The following is an 8,419-nucleotide window of genomic DNA, read 5'->3' as shown; positions in this document are numbered from 1 at the left end:
CCCATTCAAGTTAGCCAGAGGGCTAAACCGGAAGTTAGCCGTCTCAGCCGGCAGAAGTCTGTAGTGAGCACGCTCCATGGGTGCATGTGGCCCATAGAGCGTGCACAGTATGTTTTCATCCAGGTAATTCCTTCATAGCGGGAAGTGGCTTTTTTTTGGCTTCATGCGCCACTGAGCAACTTGCAATGGAATGAACGGGGCCCCACCTCACGCTGTATCCAGTTCTCTTTATACATCCATGAAAAAAGTTCGACTTCTGCATAACTTCCGCATCTGTGGGAGAGCAAGCACACTAGCGACCTCTGCCGGCCAGTTTAGCCCTCTGGCTAACTTGAATGAGGATAGAACTTTTCAATCGTGCGGGTCTTCTTGACTTTCTGAATGTTATCACATTGAATAGATCAAATTCTGATAGTGAAACGAGTTATTTTGCGGTTTTTGTGATGCTCAAAAAAATTTATCTGCTGATTTACAGGCATCTCTTTCACAATGTAAGTCAGTAGAGACAGAGTGCAATTATGTCTTGCCCACCCCTGATAGCTGCTGTGTGGTGGGATGCAATACCAACAGGGTAAAGAACCCAGAAGTTTTTATAAGCTGCCGAACCGAAAAACTGAACCTTTAAGGAGACAAAAATGGATAATGTTACAGGGCTGTGTGCTGTGTAAGAGACAGACCCATTTTGTTAGCATTTCAGCCCTTGGTTGCATATTATGCCGCTGACTGTTTTTCCCTCTGGTTTTCAGAGTACGACGGACTGCACTCTGTCTCTATGAGTCTTTTTTGGCCCAATAGCATCACGTGACGTTGTAATTACACGGTTTGCCCACTACATCAAATTGGCTTCAAAGACCAGTGCTGCTCCTGGTGGCTTGGTAGTGACAGCCAGTCTTACTAAGTTTTGAAAAGTTAAATAATACTTTCACAGTGAAAGGGTTGACTAATTTGATTAAAGAAAAAGACATTTGGAATAACTTCCCTAAACATGTATTTAGTTTAATGGCTGGAGTTAAATTTCTGCTTAAATGTGATTACAAAATTGATAAATTGCCTGTAAAGTTATCAAATTTTCATAAACAAGCTTTGCTGGCCTGAAAACTAATTTACAAACATAATTTTCCACCAACTAATGACTACATTTGGAATAACAAGAATATTGAATATAAAAATAAATCACTCCATTATGAAAAATGGGTTGACAATGGTATTGTATTGGTGAAACAACTTGTTAATGCTGATGAGTAGTTACTAAAGTATAATGAATTCCTCTCTGAATTCAGTTTACCAGTTACACCAAAAGAGTATGCAGTGGTTTTTGATGCTTTACTGGGGGTGTGCTGCAGCTTCTGAGAGATTCAATAATCAAGGTTCCAATGATCCATCCATTCAATAGTGGTATATTCCTTGGATAGGTTGACATTACCAAGAATAAATGCTTGAATAAATACATCAGGAATTACATACAAGCTGTGAAGACTCAGGAAGACTCTTTTGGGCTTTGCTTTATGGAGAAATTAATTGGCAGAAATTTTGGCTAGTTGGGGACAAATTTTGTCTTAGTAATAAAGTTAAAGAGGTTTCCTTTAAAATTTTGCATCGAATATGTAAAAAAACAAAACAAAAAAAAAAACAAAGTTTTAGAATAGATATTGAGTATTCCTGCAATTTCTGTGAACTGGAGGAAGAAACAATCTGTCATTTGTTTTACCACTGGGCAAACAATCCAATTTCAGGATAAAGACATTTTTATATGTCTTAAAGGTAATGAGAAGGAAAAAGTTATTATTTTTGTACAATTACATTTTTTATTGGGAACATTCCACATTCACAACAAGAGATGGGCGGACTCCAAAACAAATTTTGGACATATTTACTCACTGCTCATGTCTAAACCTAACCAAGTGGGTGTGTCATGTAGTAAAGTGGGTGCGTAGTATAGAGTCCTGCAAGTCTGCAGATAGACCTACTTGGCCAATGTGGGCAACTTCCTGAAATCTTCACTGGTAACCTAGCAACTCTGCCAACCCCATGCAAACCACTTGTTTTTATACTTTTATACTAAAACAAACAACGTATAGTGTCTCACTTAGCAACTTTAGACATTACCGCTGGACAGAGCAAGGTTATTCCCTCCTGTTTCCAGTCTTGATGCTATGCTAAGCTATTTAATTGCCATACAAAATGACTGTTAGCATTAGCATTAGCATTAACTGGCAAATAAGCATATTTCTCTGAATAAAAACTATTTCCTTAAAATATATACAGAATGTGAATGTTGTGAATGTTCAAAACTCTAGCTTGACATCAATTCTACAGGCAAGTCAAGCATACTGAAAAGGAGATATTGGTCACCATTTTTTAAAATTGCCACATTATGTCATGTACATTTCTGTATTCACAGACAGAATAGGTGACGGCTGATTGTCTTTTAGACAGGAACTGCCTCTAAATGCAATGCTTGGGTATATCCAAGGCATTAATAACAATTATTGGTGTTCTTCAGTTTCCTCAGACACCTTAAGTGTTGCGTATTGACTGCTATGCTGGAAAGAATGTTGCCTATTGATTTGGCCAATGCAGAACCTGATGGTGTCCTCTTACTGTAAGTCTGGAATTAATCCTCACATGCTGCCAGTGAGTGAATAACTTACCCCACATCCCAGAGACCAAAGAGCCACCCTTTACTGCTTCTGTGTGAGCTCAGCAGATGCTCGCTGATGCCTTCTGAAAAGTCAAATGAAACAAGAGATGGGCACAACCACATACATGGAATTTACAAGATGCTGCAAGAAAGAGGAATAATAGGTTAAACTTGTAGGGGAGCAGAATACAACTTCTGCAAGAGAAGAATGAATAATTTGGGTGTATTTCATATCTCAGTAATTAAAGTAAGCTTATCATCTATTCCAGTTTTAAGACTCTAACTTTCATAAACTTTATTATTGTTTTTTATCAGGTGAAATTGCATCTTACCACACAAAATAACAAATAATACCATTTAGTTCTGTTAGTAAGTGTAATAAATTTAAGAGTCTTGCAGCATCCAGTAATGCTTTTACTGGTCCATTGTCTTATCCCTAACCAACACTTTGTGTATACTGAACTACCATGCTTGGTCTACCTCCCTGTGGACTGAATGGTTACTAACAGCTCATCCACTATTGCTTAGGGGTCTTATTTTGTTCTAGAAGAAAGACTTTATACTGTCAAACTCAGACATCCCATGTGATTGAAGGCCGATGGGCATGGAACTCTCAGAGCTGCCCTCAAAGCTGCAACAATGCCTGCTCTCACACAGCCAACTTCTAGTGGGTGGAGTGGAAGAACAAAGGCCGACTTGTTAGGGTTTAGATGCCTTTATTATTATTTTATTTGGCTGCAATTTCTTGTCTATCTGCCCATGTTCATTAAGATTTTGGCTACATTGGCTTGTGGGGTCTGTGGCTCTAGGAGTACTTATGTGACTCAAGGTTTCAAGCACTACTTTTCTTTTGTAGAAATCAACATACAGTAACTTAATCATTAAAAATAGATTAAGTTTAATTTTAGCTCATCATGCATGTACTAAAGAACAAATGAAATTCAAAAACTGACACTATTAAGGACATTCAAACAGAAAACAATTATTGTTCGGTTATTATGCAGTTTCCACCTACATGGATACTTCTTTAACAATTTATTGAATCTGTAGTTTTTTAGTTTGAATAATTCTGAAAGTAAAACTATATTTATGTGCAGACGTCTACCAACTCTACAAACACAAATAATAACAAAACTGTGTACTTAAGTGAGGCATGCAAAATATATTTTTATCAAGACTCTTCATGAAAATTGGGTGAGGTTTAAAAAGTCCTCCTTTCATGTGTTATAAGTGCTTGTCATTAGTAGATAAATGTCTGTCCCGGGAATAGGAAAGTTGTGAATCATACAATAAAATCTGCTTGGATGCTTGCACAAGGCTAAAGTCCCTCACTCCTGGACCTGCAGAAAGTCTCCCAACTCTGCAGCATACATGGCTGCTGGGGAATACACAGGCTTGGGGAGATTGGCAGCCAAGAATCTTCTCCTCTTCTGTAGCCTCTCTGCTCAACTAATAGGAGCTCTTTCTGCAGTCAGAGCACAGCAAAAGCACAAGAGACATCATTTAGACAATACATGCAATAAATGGATGATCAAAGAGCATTAAGGCTGATAAAAACAGGCAATGTTACAATGCACTGTGCCGTTATTTGGGATTTTCCTTTTAAATAAAACTAAATGACAAAATTAAAAGAAAAACTTCTACACAGGTGCTGATATGATACCTGAATTTTGATATCGTTACTAACAATACTTTTTTGAAACCTTACTTTGCGAAATATAAAACATTTTTTTTCCACAAAAACGGATGAAGCGAAAATTTTGAAGTGTTAAAGGATAAGATGATATTCCATAATGAAGCAAAGCCAACTAAAGTCCGCAGCTACACTCACTGTAACAATGCAGCCTTTTAATCATGGCTGTGTACTTCACTCTTTTGCTGCACGCTGCTACGCTATCACTCACTGTTCATATAGCATTTCAAAAGCCCCACCTCTACACCTGCATCCACCTGTAGGCTCTGAGTCTACCTTCCCCTTAAAGGAAACTTAATATTGTCGCTCCTCACCCCCTGCTGTGCTGAGCTGAGTGTTTCCTTGTGGGGGGTAACCAAACATCAACAGTGTACATATTCTACATTTACATACCATCTATTCCATGTGAGTTGGTTAACTAAATTGTTATTATAATTATAATAAAATATTATATCAACCAATCCCATAAAACTAACCAACACTTTGTTAGGCTAGGGAAGTCAGAGAGTACTGAGAGACAGACTATCTTTAGCCCTGAGCCCCCAAGCCCTTTTATTCCTACTGAAGATGTAAATCTCTAAAAAACTGTTCACAAATATAAAGTTTGAAATGACACCCATGACAACAACATTTCTCATTGATGTGTTTTTTAAAAGATATGTTTTTGGGCATTTTTTGCCTTTAATGGAGAGCTGATAGCAGAGAAACAGACAGGAAACAAGGGGAGAGAGAGAAGGGTATGACATGCAACAAGGGTCCCATGCTGGAGTTGAACCAGAGATGTTGCACCAGGGTGCTCTGTCATTGATGTGTTTTTAACCATTTTTGGTCAATGATGGAGGAATAAACTATATCAGGCTTTGGCTGAACAGGCAAAACTTGTTAGTAGTATCAATACAATGTTGGTTTTGGTCTTTTCATTTGATTTATTGACAATAATAAAAATATTAAATATCACTAGACTTATCCTTTAAATGTTGTCTAATCACAGGCAGCCATACAAGAACTGTCTATATAAAATAGTCTAAAATTGGCAACATTTTGATTTAATCAAAAATCTGAATCAGTAAATAAAATCAATAAAAACATTTCAGCCAGTACCAAAATGCCTCATACGTATTAGGTTATTGACTTGTGTAAATCACCTATCACACATCTCAATCTGAACTGACTTACCAGTAAACAAGCAGGTTTCCAGCAGCTGCTGTGTCACTTTGGCCTGGTCGAAGTACAGTAGCTGGAGGGAGAAAAGAAGCTGGCAAAATCCTACTGTAACAATGCTGACCAAATCCCCAATCAGCAATCGTTTGTTATTCTCTTTTCTGTGTCAAAACACTCCCTTAGTGCATGATTGGACAAAAAGGTTGATGGCTTTTTTATTTGTAAAACAGGTCTCTAACCAGATGTAAATTCTAACAGAATGCAAATTTTGCCTGCTTATTCTGGCCGAGCTTCTGCAGTGTCCCAATCCCTCTTAAGCTTCTTGTTGACCGCGTCTGCCAGCTTTGTGTACACAATTGGCTCCTCAGATATTCCAACTGCATCATTAATGTCTGCCCTTTTGTGTTGCTCAATTCCACCAGAATAAACAGAATCGCACGTGCAAAATTATTTTCTAACACAGATAATTAGCCAAAGAAACAATCCAAAGTATGAACAATAATGTGCCTGGGTAACATTATAACTTTTAAGCATGGGAAAAGGAGGGATTTGAATGCCAAGGGAAATGAGCTTATCAAATAAAGCTTGAAAATGTGCAGTGAATGAAATGAGTCAATCATTTTAATGTGAGATGGGAGCCCTGAGGAGAATAAATAAGCAATCGTCACATCATGCAGGGAGAACAAATGAGCATGGTACACAATTAGGCAGGGTCACATTCTGCCAGAGCTGTGAGCGTGGGATGGGCTAATGAGCTGTGTGAGCGAGTGTGTGTGTGTGTCTGTTTGTGTGAATGCGTATAGGAAGAGAAAGAGGAAGTAAGAGATGAAAAAGCTGATCCCTAGCCCTCAAAATTCTGATGTACAGACTACGACAGCCAGACAGCCAGACACACAAGCGGCAAGTCAGGCGAGAGACAAAGATAAAAGTAAGAGGGGCTGGTGGAGAAGAGGTGGGCTATCAGTCGACTTAGCATCTGGGGCAAGTAGACATGCAGCCAGACAGAGCAATGGGCAGGTACAGCATCCAAAGAGACAAAAAGAAGAGAAGTGCCTCAAAAGGACCAACGGCACAGAGCTTTCAAAGGCGACTCATAGTTATTAACTATTCAATCACATAAAGGAGAGCTGAAGGCGTGAAAGGTTGCGGACCGAAGCACTTTTGCTTCAGTGCATTAAGAGCCTGGTCCAGCACTCTGGCTGCGTGAAAGAGAAATAGATTGCCTCCCAGGAAGATGACTGCTCAAAGGAGTTGGCTTTTTCCCCTTAATAACAGCAATCTGCTGTGAAAATCTAATCCCAAGTACCATTTACACTGGATCTAGATAACTTCTGCTCAGAAAAGCGTACAATATGAATATTTCATTCCTTGATATACAAATAAACAGAACAAGCACCTCCATCAATCAGGGGACGTTCTCAAACTAAGTGAACTGGAAGAGCAAATTGCTAATGAATACCATGCTGCTAGAAATGCACATTTTAAAATGGTATATTGTACAACTGGCTGAGATGGAAATACAATTTTTCACAGGACCGTAAAATATATTTGATCGTGCAGACATGGGTGTACATGACCCATATGGTCATGGAAAGGGAAATCTTAAGTGAAACACTCACAATGTTGATAACCTGTGTGACTTATACACAAAAACAAACCAAGCATGAACGCTGTCCCTCGATTGAAGTAATAGCTCCATCTTTGCCATTAAAGTCAGATATGGACGCACCCTTTAAGCCCCCTACTCTCCTTCTCGCTGGCCTAATTCTCCCTCCTCAGTGGTGGATAAGAGGGATCAGAAATCCATCCATATGCATGGCCAACTATCTGTAGAGGGGATGTGAGGTCTCAGCCTGGCCAGCTTTCAGAAAGTACTGGTAATGACACTTAATGAAAGCTGGGGAGCCGGGCTCTGAGAAGGGAAAGCCTGTGCATGTACTCCCTAGCCCCCACCCTGCATCCACACCAGGCCTTCAGACGCCATAAATAAACAAGCGTGCTGCGTGAGAATGGATGTGCTATTTCCCTTGCTTCCCTCATGCCATTTCATCTGCTTATTTATCTATTTATTATTATTCACTGGATCTCCGGTTTGCTTTCAGCCCACCTCTGTACTCCGGGCTCCCTGCAGGCTTTTTGCATGTCCCAAAACATTAGATGGACTCCGCTCCAGTCACCCTGTGGCCCTTAATGGGCTGAGTTTGCATCCGGTTTCCACTGGTCTCATGCATCCACAAATATACACACATGAAGAGCTGTCAGACGACTGTACAGCCGAGCAAATATTCAGACATGTCGCTGATCTCCTCTTATTACTCATTACACTGTTTACCCCACTTCTAATGGATTAACAAACTCCAACAAACCCCTTCTAGTCCTAAGTAAGCTTTCATCTTTTTAATTGGACTAGTTGTCATACAAAGGAGCACTTGTGCCTCCTGTGATGCAGGTGATATGGCTGAAGCTGAGAAGAGAAGGGTGGGGAGGGGACTCTGGTTGCAGTGATGCCTGTGTAGGGTGGTGAGGCTCAAAGTAAACAGAAGGAATGAGGGGATAGAGAGGCTCTTCTTAGCACAAGCCCCTAATCAGTACAGTCAACACAAGGCAGATTGGGTTCACATCTCTTCCCTTCGCTCTCGCTCTGCCTCTGTCCTTCAACCACCAAAAACTTATCCCTTATCAGCCCCAATTTCCCTCCTTTCAATTTGAGAGGATATCAGATAGGAATGTATCGCAGGCAAATGCCAGGTAACACAAATCTTTCTTACTTTGAGGCAAGGTGGTATTGGCTTGGAAAATGAGATGGCTTCAAATGTGAGACACCATTCCACCAACAAATAACCCTTTCTCAAGCAACACATTAAATTTATATTTTATTTAGAAAATGTTAGAAGTTTCCATGGTGATGCTTGAGTGACACGTTT

The 8,419-nt window shown here is 39.7% G+C and overlaps 1 protein-coding gene across 6 annotated transcripts in view; it reads right to left on the bottom strand.

The window, feature by feature from the left end:
* Nucleotides 1–207: 207 nt before the first annotated feature.
* LOC122980835 overlaps nt 208–8,419 on the bottom strand; it is a 160,159-nt gene continuing 151,947 nt past the window's right edge. For all 6 annotated transcript variants that reach the window (XR_006403095.1, XR_006403096.1, XR_006403097.1 and 3 more), the window contains 2 exons: nt 5,511–5,571; nt 208–4,106 (listed from right to left, as the gene is read on the bottom strand). The gene's annotated coding sequence lies outside the window, so the exon portion shown is untranslated. The remainder of the gene's footprint in view (nt 4,107–5,510; nt 5,572–8,419) is intronic.

This window comes from Thunnus albacares, chromosome 1 (assembly GCF_914725855.1).
Source record: "Thunnus albacares chromosome 1, fThuAlb1.1, whole genome shotgun sequence".
Classification (NCBI taxonomy): Eukaryota; Metazoa; Chordata; class Actinopteri; order Scombriformes; family Scombridae; genus Thunnus; species Thunnus albacares.
The sequence above is the reverse complement of the archived record's forward strand: the minus strand, read 5'-3'. Positions and strand labels throughout refer to the sequence as shown.